The sequence below is a fragment of the Lactuca virosa genome, chromosome 9 (assembly GCF_052849685.1).
Source record: "Lactuca virosa cultivar CGN04683 chromosome 9, Lactuca_virosa_CGN04683_v6, whole genome shotgun sequence".
NCBI lineage: Eukaryota > Viridiplantae > Streptophyta > Magnoliopsida > Asterales > Asteraceae > Lactuca > Lactuca virosa.
Window position 1 is genome coordinate 275614150 of NC_136434.1, and position 13426 is coordinate 275627575.

General features: G+C 37.2%; 1 pseudogene; it reads right to left on the reverse strand.

Annotated features, from left to right (window-relative positions):
* Nucleotides 1-8140: 8140 nt before the first annotated feature.
* Nucleotides 8141-11500, reverse strand: LOC145140552 (ABC transporter C family member 8-like; annotated as a pseudogene).
* Between the last annotated feature and the right edge of the window lie 1926 nt (nt 11501-13426).

Consider the following 13426-nt stretch of genomic DNA (forward strand, 5'->3'; position numbering starts at 1 on the left):
TTGTCTGGTTGTGGATCTGGGGCAGAGCCACCCATCCAACCGTCTTATCAATCTTAATTATATACGACTTGTGTACACGAGACAATGGTAGATGAACCAGGTATAAGTCCTACCATGAACTTCAGGACGAAGGCTGCTCAGAACTACGAAAGGACATTCTACCAGTTGGATGAACGCGGACAAGCAAGTCAAACCTACACACCATTCACAGACCAGAACAACAGATACAACAGTGATGATCCGCTGAAGCACCCAGCGAGGATATGAAATTCACTGGAGAACGCGAGGGTTTTATGAAACCCAAGTACCCTACCGATCCTAAAGAAGTGTCTATCCGATGAGACACTTGTGATACCCCTCATCTTTTTCCAAGTCCATGAATTGTATTCTATGTTTAAATTTCAAGACGAAATTCCTTCTAACGGGGGGATGATGTGACAACCCGAACCTTTTTCCGTTACCATTAACCGATTTCCGTAATAAAATTTGGATTTTATTGAGCTTCCGTCAAACTTCTTGGTTTAGAAAATCAACTAGTTTTATATAATTAAATTTTATATACGAGTCGGAACCAAAATCGTGCGAAAAACCCAAAGTTCCTTGAAAAACTAAAAAGTTTTCGGCCTAAGTGAGTTTACGGCCGTAAACCCGTGTACGGCCGTACACTCGTTTACGGCCAAGACAGGTGGAACCCACCACCGACCATGAAAACCCCTTATAAATACGAGTCCCTACCCCTCATTTACACTTTTCTAGCCGAAAACACTCTCGTTCTCTCTCTACCTCTCGACCGTAAACCCCAAAACACCCTCATTTCTCCCAAAAAATCATCAGGAAACACTTCTGGAGGTTGTTTAGGAGCATCCAAAATGCGTTTTCATCGAATCCAGCATCCTTGTTCTTGAGTGTACGGCCGTACACCCTTCAAGTCTGCAAATCTTCATTGACCGTAAACCAGTTCACGGCCGTACACACTTCAAACCTTCAAAGGCCGTAAACCTTTCGAGAAGCAGTTCACGGCCGTAAACTCCCTTCACGGCCGTAAACCCCCTTCACGGCCGCAAACCCTTCCTAGGTGGTGAATTAGACTGAAAACTCATTTTCCCTCGATTCAATCAAGTCTCGGTAACATTCCTTAACCGAAAGCAAGTGTTTTCTAACACTTTATCTAACAAAATCGCTAATTTAGATGCATATATATATTTAATTGTTATTAGGATTCCGTTAAGTGCCACATACAACAGCTCGAGGGTCTTCATTTCCAGTTCATTGGTTCGACGCTTGCACACAACTAACAGTGAGTTCATACCCCAATATTTTTCGAGTTTTTAATGTTTTCAAGGGGGGGGGGGATAAAAGTAAAAGCACAAGAAATCTTGTGTTTAAAGATATAATTTAGTTTATTATATTTACCCATCATTAGCACACATTGAACATAGAACTTACTAGACATGGTAAACATCGTTACTACTAGACTTGAAATCAGTTTACAAAACATGTTAGGATACAAACATTTGAAACTCAGTTTTTAGAACAAGGGAAACAAACTTATGAATTATGAAATAAAGGATTTTATTTTATAAGGATTCATGTTAATAACAAAAAGGGTTTTCGTATTATTATTCGTGGATTCGTTGAGAGAACTACAGTGTGAGACGCCTTGTAACTAGAGTCTCCTGGACGAAGAGCGTGAGTTTGTGTATAGATCTATACGAGACTGACAATCCCGCACCCTGACTATTAGCTACAGTCAACCGGGGGTGACAAACGTCTTTTCAGTTTTCGACGTCCGAAGTACATCGTATTGGTATTCGTCCATCAGTATAGTTATAAGAATCCACAGGTGATACAACGACTCGTTCACGTAATAATATACCTAACAAACAGTCAACGGGGTTAATAACTATGTGATGACTTAGTATGTACATTAGGGTAATATGAAATTAACATCCGACATGCAGTGGGATGTGTGATCTCCGTCTCATGTCCTGTTCCTTGTTTGGTTGTGGGCTTAGGGCAGAATCACCCAATCGACTGTCTCTTCGATCTAGAGTTTTATAACTCATAGGTACTAAGTGATCATAGGAGGGTATTAACAACACTTTCAGTATACAGAACAATACGTTTTCAGCTAGTTTTATTTATGTAATAAAACTACTATACATACTGGTGGTAGCCAGGGTTTTCATACAAAGGTTTTCATACAAAGGTTTTCATACAAAGGGTTTTCATACAAATGGTTTTCATACAAATGTTTTCATACAGAACATACTATACATCACTGTTGGTAGCCAAGGTTTTTAAACAGAACAAACAACATAAGTATGGTAGGTACTTGCACTCTACGATTTGAAACAGATAATGTAATAACTTACACTTAGGGAAAATATAGGATTTTCCAGGGTAAACATCAGTACTTTACAAACAATTGGTTAATTATTCAATTAACGAATATTCATTATTAATTCTATAATTCCTTAGTTTATGCATTCGGGTTGCGTATGAAGAATATCCGATAGACTATGGAATGTGTGGTTTCCGCCTCATTCCCTGTTCCTTGTTTGGTTGTGGGTTTAGGGAAGATCCACACAATTAACTGTCCATTCGATATTGGTTTATACGTAACTAGTATGAACTAAGTAGTTATAGAAGGAATGGGTTTAAACATACTTTTCATAAGAAAATATTGGATTTTATTGAGGAACAACGTCAACATATTTCAAAGGAACAACACAGTTAACTTTGTAAGTATCTAGTGAATACTTCAGGATTATGTACATGAGGATCCGACAACCAGTGGAATGTGTGGCTTCCGCCTCATTTCCTGTTCCTTGTTTGGTTGTGGGCTTGGGGCAGTACCACACAATCGATTGTTTGTTCGATCTGGATCGTATATGATTTGTATACACTAAATACTCGCAGGAAGAACTGGTAAGAAACATTTTTACTTAACATTCATTACATAAGAAAATATGAGGTTTTCTGGAGGAACATAAAGCACTTTTCGAAAGACAAAGAGCAGTTTTCCAAAACAAAATGCTTATGAACTCACCAGCTTTATGCTGGTACTCTTTGAAAACCTACTTGTATTCTCAGGACACTAGTAGACAGGTACACGCACCAGGTTCATGAAGATGGAGCATAGTAGCTTCGAGTCTTTACTTGTTATTTACTTTTGGAGTCATTCATGTATGATTCAAATACAATGTAAACATTATCCTATTAATACAAAGGTTGTTGTTGCTTTGATTACTATTATTCAATTGTTGTGATACTATACATGACGTCCTCCGCCCCCGAACGTTTCCGTCGTTTCGGTTTGGGGGTGTGACAGAAAGTGTCACCCTGGAAGGGTGTTATCAGGTTTCTGATGCGGGGAAAGTTGGGCCCCAGGTTCATTGGTCCATTTAGAGTTTTGGCCTGGGTGGGTCGGGTTGCCTATCGGTTATATCTTCCAGCAGAGCTCAACCAGATCCACAGCATGTTCCATGTTTCTCAGTTACGGAAGTGCTTAGTGGATGATTCAGCAGTGGTACCCATTGAGGACATTCAGGTTGACGATAGCCTGAACTACATCGAGAGACCCGTGACGATTTTAGATCGCAAGACGAAGGAGATGAGGAACAAGAGGGTAGAGTTAGTAAAGGTGCAGTGGCAACACCGCAAGGGTTCAGAGTGGACATGGGAGCCCAAGGAGGAAATGAGGGAGCACTACCCAGAGTTGTTTTCAGAGACAGCAGACTTCGAGGACGAAGTCTAAGACAAGTGGGGGAGAATTGTAACACCCGGTCTCAGTTACACATTTAAATTCAAGCCAAACTTCATATTTTACCCTTGGACTCGGCGAGTTGGAGGCCCAACTCGTCGAGTAGGATCGACTCCGGGTCGGGGGATTAAGTGACCTACTCGACGAGTCGGAAGACCGACTCGGCGAGTAGGAGCTGTCTGAGTGAAGCCTTAAATTGGAGGGTTTGCACCCTATTTAAACATCTTATGAGGCTTCCACCCCAGCCTCCATCACCTTCAAGCCCTATCCTCGAAACCTTAATCAATTATGAGCATTCTTGAGCAATTTGTGTCTTTCCTTGTGATTTGAAGTTAGAAGAAGGAAGGGAAAGCTTGGTGAATCAAGAAGCAAGTCAGTAGATCCAGAGTTGTGGTTGCACTTCCAGTTATTTGAGGTAAAGAGCTCCTACCTTGACTCCTTATTTATTAGATCTACCTTGAGGCTTGAATCTTGGCATCTTTGGGGGCTTTTCCAAGCCATTTCGGATTGTAAAGTGTAATATAGGGTAAATGCTTCAGATCTGGAACCTTGGAGGGTTCTCATGGCATAAAGGTGCCAACTTTATGGCCATGAGAACCCCATGCATGTAATAAAACCTATTTTTGGTCCTTGGAGCTTAAAAGTCTCATGCATGGACGTAAAGTTTATGACTTTACGTGTTACATCGACCTTAGGAGCCCAAATCTACCCTTTGGATGAGATTAGCACAACAGAAATCGAGTTATGGGCATGGACATTAGTTGACTCGACGAGTCGTTCTTGGGACTCGGCGAGTCGGGGGTTTGGTTCCCCAACCTTTTCTGATTCAAAATGATCTAGATGAGTCCAGAAGGGGGGATTCAACAAAATAGACGTAGTTATGGACCTGGAAACCATGGGACTCGGCGAGTGTATGAACACACTCGGCGAGTCCAAGGCAATCTCCCAACCCATGAAGACAGACTCGACGAGTTGTTCATACAACTCGGCGAGTCACAGACTAGTCACACTCATATGATAAAGATGAACTCGACGAGTTCAAGGATGAACTCGACGAGCCAGATAAAGATAGTCCCGATGTTATGTTTGAAGGAGAACTCGTCAAGTTCTTGCTAGACTCGACGAGTAGAGTCGAGGTTGGGAACAGATGAAAGAATAGGGACTCGACGAGTTGGTGAATCAACTTGGCGAGTCAGGTCAACTGGGTGTTGACTTTGACCAGGATGTTGACTTTAGACAGGGGTAAAATGGTCATTTTACCCTAAGAGTAATTATCAGTTTTTGACTAAGTACCTTATGGAAATTTATAGCCAGAGAGTCGACGGAGCAGCAGACAGAGATTGCTCACCCAGAGTTGCAGCAGTCAGTCACATGAGGTGAGTTTCCTTCCAGTAGTAACGGGTCTATGGCCACAATGCCGACCCGTTTAAATTGTAGAGTATGTCGGGGTGAGCCCGATGCCGGGGTTAGCCCGATGCAGTTTATATGTTTCCGGACTTCGGTCTGATGCCGGGGATTTCCCGAGAAGTAGTTAATTATGCTTGATGTCTTTGTGATTCATGCATCTATATGTGTTATGTGTTATGTGTCCCGGAATCCGGTCCGATGCCGGGAAAGCCCGATGCAGTATATGCGATTATGTTATATGTATGTGTTAAGTGTTACAGGGTAAGCCCGATGTATGTTAGTCATTATGCCATGTATTACGTATTTCGGGGTAAGCCCGATGTGTGCTAGTTATGTGTTATATGTTATTTGTTCCGGGCTTCGGTCCGATGCCGGGGCAAGCCCGATGCAGATTATATGATTATGCTATGTATGTGTCGGGGTAAGCCCGATGTCGGGGTAAGACCGATGCTGGGGTGAGCCTGATGCGGTCGGATGTCGGGGTGAGCCCGATGCCGGACAGGAGTCCGATGCCGGGTAAGCCGATGTCGGGATTCGTCCCGATGCAGTTGGGAGTAGTCCCAGAGTTATGTTATTTGTTATATGTGCTTTGTATGGTATGTGGTAGTTTGGGGGAGCTCACTAAGCTTCGTGCTTACAGTTTTCAGTTTTGGTTTCAAGTACTTCAGCTAGTAAAGGGATGGGCTCGAGTTGATGGCATGGCACACACTACAATTTTATTAGCCTGGGAGCTTACTCTGATATTTTATGCGAGACAGTTATATGTTGATAGATTTTATGAGATTTTGAGATACATGATTGATGATTTTATTTTATGGTGATAACATTATGTTTGCTAAATGATTTTAAAAACGAAATTTTTGGCTTGTATTTTTGGGATGTTACATATTGTTAAACACTAGCACACGACTTGAGGTTTGTGACCTATCGTGTTGACATATTCTTATTTCTGTGCCCATTCCAGTTAAAGTTTACTATGCAGTTCTGTGAGTTCTTAGTTGTTTGCATAACTACTTGGAAGCAATGGTAGGCCCTTGTGCTACCAAGTGGCAAGAAATTAAGATTGAACAAGTTCAGTCCATATGAGTTTGGATTTGTCACTAATCATGTCTTGTGATTATGGTCATGACAAATTCACATGGATAGGAACACATATACCATAAAATCTAAGTGTCATAAGGTTTCTCTCCGATTCATGAAAATGATGGCGAGGAAACGCTTTCACTAAGTAGATTTTAAGGAGATAGCAGTTGTGATATTTGTATTCTCAAATTTCATTATGATTACGGCATCCCTTTTCATAATTCGAATTGTGAGAAATGGCAAAGGTCTAAACATTTCAGACTTATGGCTGTAAGTTCTAAAATTGTTAAGACACACATGTGAGTTATCTGAGGAAAGGTGTATGATTTTGAGAAACCTAGATAAAGTCTTATCGAAGCATCTCGTATCAGAAATCTGAACTTTGGTAATGAAAGTCAATAAGTATTGATTTCTAGAAGTCCAACTAATTTCTGAATACATGTCAAAGCTAGTGGGAGCATTAGTGTTATGCTAATAATGATTATTATGCTAGTGGGAGCATAATTATTATGGTAAGTATTGCAAGTTTGCAATGTTAATTATAGAAAACAAATGTTTCAATTCGCAAGTTGCAGGGTTTGAAAAGCTGTTTTGCTATAATTAAGGGAGAGGAATTTATACTTCATTTCAATTCTAAAAGCTTAGATTGAGATTTTAATCAAATTTAGTCAAATATATATGAATGTTATGTTGGAATGGTTCAACATAAGGAAATTCTATATATGGAAATGTTAATTGTGTTCTCAAATTTGATTATGATTACGGCATCCCACTTTATAATCAAAATTATGAGAACATGGCAAATAGAAATATTATAGCAAAAGACTGATTGAGTATCATGTCTTTATGTTAGACATCATGAATCGTGTCCCATATGCTTCGGGTATAGGATCGATTGCATATGCTATAATATTCTCGTGTTCTAATTTTCCGAATGCCTAGGGCATTTAGAGGGAAAAAGGAATAGAATCGGATATGACTAAAGTGGTTAAACAACTGTTAAGGACAATCTAAGGCTCACCAAATATTGGTCGCTTAAGGACAGTTGGAAGTATAGTAATGGATGGACCATATTGACATTATTATGAATAGATAGGAGTCTATTAATAATGAGTTGTCGTATCGAAAATATGGAATGTTTCCATATTGGGAGTTGAAGAATAGATGAAAAGGTTAGAAACTTTTATGCAAGAAGGATGTTCAAAGGAATGTACTTTGAATTTGAGACTTCGTTTCCATGGAATTGTCTTATAACAATCTCTACACTACTAGAAAACAGCCTTTTACAACGCACAATGTGTGTCGTAAAACGCTCAGACAACGCGTAAATGTGTGTCAAGGAAGGCCCTGTCATAACGAGAGACGACACGCTTTTGCGCGTCGTCTATTTATGACGCGCATTTACGACGCGCAATTACGACACACATTTACGACGCGCATTTACGACACGCATTACGTATCAAGGAAGGCCCTGTCATAAAGGAATATGACACGCATTTGCGTGCCGTAACCTTACGACGTGCATTTACGACTTGCATTGTGTATCATTAAAGCCCCTGTCAAGAAAGGCCATGTCATAAATGAAGATGACACACATTTTTGCGTATCATAATTTTAAATGTTAAAAAAATATTATTTCTAGATTTACTAATTTTCAAATTAAATTTGTATTTAATGTCTCGTAATAGAAAATAAAATATCATATACAAAAAATACAATCCATTACATAAAATTTAATGTCATACAAATAATCGTTCCATGGAAAGATAAAACAAATCAAAAGAAGTTGTAACAAAAATTTACAAACTAATTAGATACAAGAAATATAAAAAATTATACCCTCAAATGTTTTTCAAAGTCTAATCTCCATGTCAGCTCTTCAACTCACTTCTCCAGTTTGTCCTTAGCTTCTCTAAGGGCTCCAGCATCTCTTGCAGACTGTGACAACATATTATATTTTTTTAATTACTATTTATTCTTATAATTCAAAGCATTTAGATAAAATTGTATTATATAATACTTAGAATCCTTTTGTCGGGTAACTTCATAAAACAACAGTTATACACCCACCCACCATACTATTCATCAATCATCTATTTCTTTTTTACTTAAATCCTAACTTTTTATAAATTGTTACCTCAGATTTGATTTCATCTTTCTCCACAGGTGAACGAAGTTCTGTATCTATCTTTATATATCTTCTCAGAACCTATAAGTGTTGAACCTGATCAAAAAAAATGTAAACATTGAAGATGGAGAATTGAATTACAATTTACAAACCAATTTAGCAAACTTTCACCGGTGACTAAAGCTACTCTCCCCTTGATCAGTCAAAAAATGCTTCATCTCAAAGAGAATGAAGGGATCTCAAAAAGAATGAAGGGATCTTTCAAGGTCTCAAATAAAATTTTGGACCTGTCTGTTCCATTCTTTTGTCATTCCATTCCATTCCATTCGAGTTTAAAAAGAAAAAATTAAATTCTTGATTAAAAAAAGAGTATAGAAGTACCTTGTAAACAGGTCCAAAACCACCCTCCCCGAGCTTATTAGCTTATTTGCAGGACTAAAATCATCTGTTGCATATCTCAAGTCTCCATAACAAAAAGTATAAGGCTTCGTGTCAATTCCCAGGAACTCTGCAAATTAGCAAACGTTATAAAGAAACTCAAAGGAAAAACAATGGAAAACATTATTCATCTATGTCATAAAGAAAGATTCAACAAAATCAACTTCATCATAAGTGTCATCATTATTCTTCTTTTTTCCTTCGTTGACGAAGAATATACAAGGCTAATAACATCTGAAAGCTCACAACTACAACCGGAACCAAAATCCATACAATCAAAAAAGTATTACTCTTCTTGTTGTTGGAAGGTGGATTGTTGCTCACGGTAGGGACGAAATCTGTAAAAAAAACAAGTAAATGGGGTTGTCTTGTCGTTTTGTCAATCAAGAGCAAAAAGTTAAGAAAAAGCAATTTCATGAAAGAATTTTACTTGGTGTAGCACTGATTTCTGAGATAAGAGGTCCAAAATCTCCTTGAGTAGGTACACAACAAGTCCCTTTTCCAGTCCATAATAGATGAATCTCAAGGTAGTTATTTAAACCTCAACTGTCACTTCCCTTGAAACAGGACTAAATGAAGCCCCCTGCTTCCCTTTTAATATTAAAATCTTGAAAAACCCAGTTTCCCTGAAAAAAAAAACAAATTTTCACCACCTATGTAACAAGGTTGACAGTGTAATTCCTATTCAATGTGCACAAATAATATATACTACCAAATACCCAAAAAGGAAAAAAAAAACTTAAGAACGACAATGATTTCACCCAATCATGCAGTAAAGATTTTTCTTGTGGATTAATATCTACTACCAAATACCCAAAATACCCTTTCGAAATTTTTGTATAACTTGCATATTATTCTTCCAAATTTCCATTATTATCATCTACTATCAAGTTCAAATCTTCATAAAGAATAATGAATAAACAGATATATGTATATGTGTATACATATATATACATACATATACATATATACATATAACAAATAATAAGAAATTTTACTTTTACTTTTAACTTGAAAAGAAATTACCCGTGGATCATCTCCTGCAGCTGGACCAATACTCAGCAACCAGCTTTGAGAAATAAGAATCTGACTCCATCAGCTTGGAGGGCGCATCATATTCCATCATTTCACCTATTATACATGAAATTTTACTATTTTGTAGAAGGTAATTGTGTCATTTTATGAGATATATGGGTTTCTGAAGAATAAGATACATACCAGAGGAGAGGACCATGACCATGTCACTGTCTATAACAGTTGGAATCCTATGAGCAACTGTTACAACAGTGCAACTTGACAATTCCTGCCTTATAATCCTTTGTACAGTGGCATATGTGTCTGAATCAATTGATGCAGTTGCTTCATCAAGAATTAAGAACTTGTTTCTCATAAGCAACACTCTTCCTAAACAGAACAGCTGTCGTTGACCCATACTCCAATTTTCTCCTTCATCACTCACTGTTTTACCAAAAAAAAACATTGGAATTGGAATTTTGAATTCCATTCCATAAATGGACGGAATTCAATTCTACAGTGTTCTTACCAGATGAATCTAAACAGTTTGGGAGACTACTAGTGGTACTCTTAAGCTGGCATTTCTCCAATGCCTGCACGAATCAGTCAAATTAATAATAAAAAATAATAATATGAATTTTCATTTTTATTTATATTTTTATTACCTCCCATATTTCATGATCAGAGTGAAGTCCTAAGGGGTCAAGATTTGTCCGGATACTACCCTTAAAAAGAGTAGGTTAAAACAGCAATTGGACCGCTATTATAACAGGTGATATACACTTGTTTAGTAGAAGAGCTTCTAGCTTATGTGCTTGCTTTTGTTAGGTCCAACTTAAACTAAACACGATCACTCTTTTCACTTAGGTGGTGTTTGTTTTGGAAGTGGTAAAATGTCTTTAGTCTTTTTTTGTATTTGTGGCAGAAGACGTGGACCAAAAGTATATTTTTATGCCTTCATACAAAAAGTGATAAAGAAGTCTTTTTGAGTTCTTTTGCCTTCCAGAATACAAACGGTCTTTTTGGTAAACATCTACCCGCCCGCAGATATAAGTGTCCAAAATTTTTTTTTGCCAAAAAACAAACGAGCCCTTACTGTAGTCCGTTTTCATGTTTTCCATACATAGAGATCCTTCCTGAGTTTCGGTTTCATACAGATTTATTTAAAGCAGCATGTATCGTGTATACACACATTTCTTTTTCGACAAAAAAGTACATATATATAAAAAATCATTCTTTGAATTTTTTATTTTAGACAAGCTGGACAAGATAGAATAGTAGAACAGGTTGTATTATTGTATTAAGTAAATGAGACAAAAATTGCAACTTTTTTGTCCTACCAAAGAAGGCGGGAGACTAGTTGGTTTGAGAAAATGATTCAGAAAGATGTATTGCTCTGTCGAAAGAGAGGGAAATATTTTCACAAATACAAATGGTTAAGATGAATTCTAATAGTTGAAATCACAGGTGTTGGTAACTTACTTGGTCTCCAATGTGACCACAAAAGCTTGTAGCCAGACACAGCCATAAAGTGCTACCATTGATACCTCCTCCAACCCACTTTTCTCAAAGGCATATGAATGTATGGTTATCACAAAAACAACAATCGTCTGAAAAAAGTAATAATCACCACTATAAATATTAGGGAAATATGGAGTAGCCATATATAGATATAGCAATGGATAAGAAACAAATATTGATGTCATGGTCGTGTTGACGAAGTCAAATAAGCTTCTTAACTGTGAACATGAGAAAAGCATTTCATAAAGTTTTTTTTTTTTTTTTAAAGTTAATACCTGTTATTATTTTTCATATTATCCGCTCAGTTAACACTTAGGTATGATAATTCATGAATTTTCAATTTTTGTAAGTGCATCCATCCATCCCTTTTGCATATTCTTCACCATCCTTGTGCTTCCAACTTCACAATCACCAACTGCAAAACCTCATCACAATATGCAGTCAGAAACAAGAAAATCTCACCTCGTCCAATTTAACATCTACACACTTATCCACAAAAAAAAAACAATGAAAACCCTAACTCTTAACATTTACCAGGTGGGAGCTGAGGTTTCTTCAAGTCCTCTTCAGATAACATGCTGTCCTCATCAATAAGATCCATGTCATCAACAATCAGCAATCCATGTCATCATCCTTGTGCCTAATGTTTTGTTTGTTTAAGACAATTTCCTTTCTGTAAAAATTAAAAGGTTATCATTTTGTTAACAAGTCAAGAGAAGTGAACCTTTTCTCTTACTATTTTGTCATTTTAATTGAAGAGAGAGAATCAAGATGTTTTTTTTTTGTTTTCTTATTTTAAGTGGATGGAATAATGGATCAAAAACCATTAAAAAAAATAAAAATCTAACATGTAGTCCCATTTTTTCAATTTAAATTAAGTACTTTATAGTTTGAAAGTGATAGCCATAGTTGCTATGACTGGTCTGGTAGATATTCCCAAGTAAATGAAAGTATATTGAACCTTTGCATGAGGGTTTAATGTTGATTTGTCAGAGGTGAGAGATCCCATTGATGAGGTTGGTGATAATCCAGGTCCAGGAGCAGTTGCAGTTGCAGGGGCAGGAGAAGTATTTCCAGATTCTAAAGAGGATGATGCAGAAGCAGAAGCAGAAGTAGCAGGAAGTGCACGAGGGACTCCAACTCCAGGTTGTGATACCTGACTACAGCTTGTTGTCTTATCCTCCTGAGCTTTAGATTTAGATTAAGATTTAGATTTAGATTTAGGAGGGGCATATGCAGTTGCAGTCGTGTTCAGCCCTTTATCACCACTTTCACTTTCTTTTTCTTTATTTAACCACTATGTACCAGGGAAGGGAAGAAACATAACTATTAACTATTAACTTATTAACTATTACAAAAAGGTAAACTTAAACAAGATTTAGATTTATGGATTGCTGCAAAAGACTAACACTCAGATTTTGAACCATGCCTGCTTTCTTCATACAACTGCATTATTATTAGTTAGTCAATAACTAGTATATTACTTACAACAAAACAAAAGACAATAACATACACATACATCTAAACAATGAGTTAGGTGGTGAAAAACTAAATCTACCATGTGCTTCTCTATATCCGTAACATGTTGTTGATTATCTTGAATCCTGAAACAACAAAAACTTAGTCACAAACACCGGTACATACATATAAATATAATAATGACACGATTTACAACATTTTTTACCTCATTTGTACATCTAAAGAACCAGATGGATACAACTCATTTTCATTCACAACATTTCCAAAGGTTTCACTATTTTGTGAATCAAAAACGTCCTCAATTTCATCATAACCACTATCATCAACCCCCGCGCGGAAAACCAATGAATATTTAGTTTCTTCATCCAGATCAAACTTATCATGGAAATGAATGCCTCTTTCTTGATTAAAACAGCAAGTAAAAACCCATAAGAAAGAATTTACAAGATCAATTTACATACAAAGATAGCATCTACACTCTGAAGCATTATCCGACATTCAGAAAGGATTAAACGACACCAACACCAAAAGAAGACTCAAAGAAAACCACGGATAGATCGTACCTCAAGAACTGAAAAATAAAGTAGATC